Source organism: Taudactylus pleione, unplaced genomic scaffold (genome assembly GCF_031769625.1).
Source record: "Taudactylus pleione unplaced genomic scaffold, aTauple2 ptg000279l, whole genome shotgun sequence".
In the NCBI taxonomy this organism is placed as follows: domain Eukaryota; kingdom Metazoa; phylum Chordata; class Amphibia; order Anura; family Myobatrachidae; genus Taudactylus; species Taudactylus pleione.
Window position 1 is genome coordinate 4,485,001 of NW_028284681.1, and position 2,500 is coordinate 4,487,500.

Below are 2,500 nucleotides of genomic sequence, written 5' to 3' on the forward strand. Positions count from 1 at the left end.
AAAGCATTGGTGGTTCAGTGGTAGAATTCTCGCCTGCCACGCGGGAGGCCCGGTTTCGATTCCCGGCCAATGCAATGTAGAGCTTTTGCTGACATGCCAGTGATTTTGGTGTCCTAGTTTCTCACGCTGGCTATTGGTGGTGCAGCTATATAGTGTTCCACATACCATGATACAGCAAAATGCAAAACTCCCGCCCAACGTGGGGCTCGAACCCACGACCCTGAGATTAAGAGTCTCATGCTCTACCGAGTGAGCTAGCCGGGCTTGGTTAATGGAGCGACGAGACCTTGATGAGGCCATCGTTGCCTTGCCCTGCAACCTATGAAACCCAGGCCAGCTAGTTCAGTGGGCAGAGCATTGGTTTCACACAATGAACTACCCGAGTAGGTGGAAGGTTCCGCATGCGTAAAGCATTGGTGGTTCAGTGGTAGAATTCTCGCCTGCCACGCGGGAGGCCCGGGTTCGATTCCCGGCCAATGCAATGTAGAGCTTTTGCTGAAATGCCAGTGATTTTGGTGTCCTAGTTTCTCACGCTGGCTATTGGTGGTGCAGCTACGCATTGGTTTCATACAATGAACTCCCCGAGTAGGTGAAATGTTCTGCATCCGTAAAGCATTGGTGGTTCAGTGGCAGAATTCTCGCCTGCCACGCGGGAGGCCCGGTTTTGATTCTAGCTAGTCGGGCTTGGTTAATGGAGCGACGAGACCTTGTTGAGGCCATCGTGGCCTTGCCCTGCAACCTATGAAACCCAGGCCAGCTAGTTCAGTGGGCAGAGCATTGGTTTCACACAATGAACTATCCGAGGAGGTGGAAGGTTCCGCATGCATAAAGCATTGGTGGTTCAGTGGTAGAATTCTCGCCTGCCACGCGGGAGGCCCGGTTTCGATTCCCGGCCAATGCAATGTAGAGCTTTTGCTGAAATGCCAGTGATTTTGTTGTCCTAGTTTCTCACGCTGGCTATTGGTGGTGCAGCTACGCATTGGTTTCATACAATGAACTCCCCGAGTAGGTGAAATGTTCTGCATCCGTTAAGCATTGGTGGTTCAGTGGCAGAATTCTCACCTGCCACGCGGGAGGCCCGGTTTTGATTCCCGGCCAATGCAATGTAGAGCTTTTGCTGACATGCCAGTGATTTTGGTGTCCTAGTTTCTCATGCTGGCTATTGGTGGTGCAGCTATATAGTGTTCCACATACCATGATACAGCAAAATGCAAAACTGCTCTACCGACTGAGCTAGCCGGGCTTGGTTAATGGAGCGACGAGACCTTGATGAGGCCATCGTTGCCTTGCCCTGCAACCTATGAAACCCAGGCCAGCTAGTTCAGTGGGCAGAGCATTGGTTTCACACAATGAACTACCCGAGTAGGTGGAAGGTTCCGCATGCGTAAAGCATTGGTGGTTCAGTGGTAGAATTCTCGCCTGCCATGCGGGAGGCCCGGGTTCGATTCCCGGCCAATGCAATGTAGAGCTTTTGCTGAAATGCCAGTGATTTTGGTGTCCTAGTTTCTCACGCTGGCTACGCATTGGTTTCATACAATGAACTCCCCGAGTAGGTGAAATGTTCTGCATCCGTAAAGCATTGGTGGTTCAGTGGCAGAATTCTCGCCAGGTAAGGGGGGGGGGGAGCGGTTTTGATTCTAGCTAGCCGGGCTTGGTTAATGGAGTGACGAGACCTTGATGAGGCCATCGTGGCCTTGCAGTGCAACCTATGAAACCCAGGCCAGCTAGTTCAGTGGGCAGAGCATTGGTTTCACACAATGAACTATCCGAGGAGGTGGAAGGTTCCGCATTCGTAAAGCATTGGTGGTTCAGTGGTAGAATTCTCGCCTGCCACGCGGGAGGCCCGGTTTCGATTCCCGGCCAATGCAATGTAGAGCTTTTGCTGACATGCCAGTGATTTTGGTGTCCTAGTTTCTCACGCTGGCTATTGGTGGTGCAGCTATATAGTGTTCCACATACCATGATACAGCAAAATGCAAAACTCCCGCCCAACGTAGGGCTCGAACCCACGACCCTGAGATTAAGAGTCTCATGCTCTACCGACTGAGCTAGCCGGGCTTGGTTAATGGAGCGACGAGACCTTGATGAGGCCATCGTTGCCTTGCCCTGCAACCTATGAAACCCAGGCCAGCTACTTCAGTGGGCAGAGCATTGGTTTCACACAATGAACTACCCGAGTAGGTGGAAGGTTCCGCATGCGTAAAGCATTGGTGGTTCAGTGGTAGAATTCTCGCCTGCCATGCGGGAGGCCCGGGTTCGATTCCCGGCCAATGCAATGTAGAGCTTTTGCTGAAATGCCAGTGATTTTGGTGTCCTAGTTTCTCACGCTGGCTATTGGTGGTGCAGCTACGCATTGGTTTCATACAATGAACTCCCCGAGTAGGTGAAATGTTCTGCATCCGTAAAGCATTGGTGGTTCAGTGGCAGAATTCTCGCCTGCCACGCGGGAGGCCCGGTTTTGATTCTAGCTAGCCGGGCTTGGTTAATGGAGCGACGAGAC

General features: G+C 52.2%; 5 non-coding genes across 5 annotated transcripts; 3 read left to right on the forward strand and 2 right to left on the reverse strand.

Moving 5' to 3' along the window:
• Positions 1 to 191: 191 nt before the first annotated feature.
• On the reverse strand, positions 192 to 264 carry TRNAK-CUU (transfer RNA lysine (anticodon CUU)). Its single transcript has one exon. It is a non-coding gene; the product is annotated as a tRNA-Lys (tRNA).
• A 146-nt stretch (positions 265 to 410) lies between these two features.
• TRNAG-GCC (transfer RNA glycine (anticodon GCC)) lies at positions 411 to 481 on the forward strand. The gene has a single exon. It is a non-coding gene; the product is annotated as a tRNA-Gly (tRNA).
• A 908-nt stretch (positions 482 to 1,389) lies between these two features.
• TRNAG-GCC (transfer RNA glycine (anticodon GCC)) lies at positions 1,390 to 1,460 on the forward strand. The gene has a single exon. It is a non-coding gene; the product is annotated as a tRNA-Gly (tRNA).
• Positions 1,461 to 1,985: 525 nt separating this feature from the next.
• On the reverse strand, positions 1,986 to 2,058 carry TRNAK-CUU (transfer RNA lysine (anticodon CUU)). The gene has a single exon. It is a non-coding gene; the product is annotated as a tRNA-Lys (tRNA).
• A 146-nt stretch (positions 2,059 to 2,204) lies between these two features.
• On the forward strand, positions 2,205 to 2,275 carry TRNAG-GCC (transfer RNA glycine (anticodon GCC)). The gene has a single exon. It is a non-coding gene; the product is annotated as a tRNA-Gly (tRNA).
• The last annotated feature ends 225 nt before the right edge of the window (positions 2,276 to 2,500 follow it).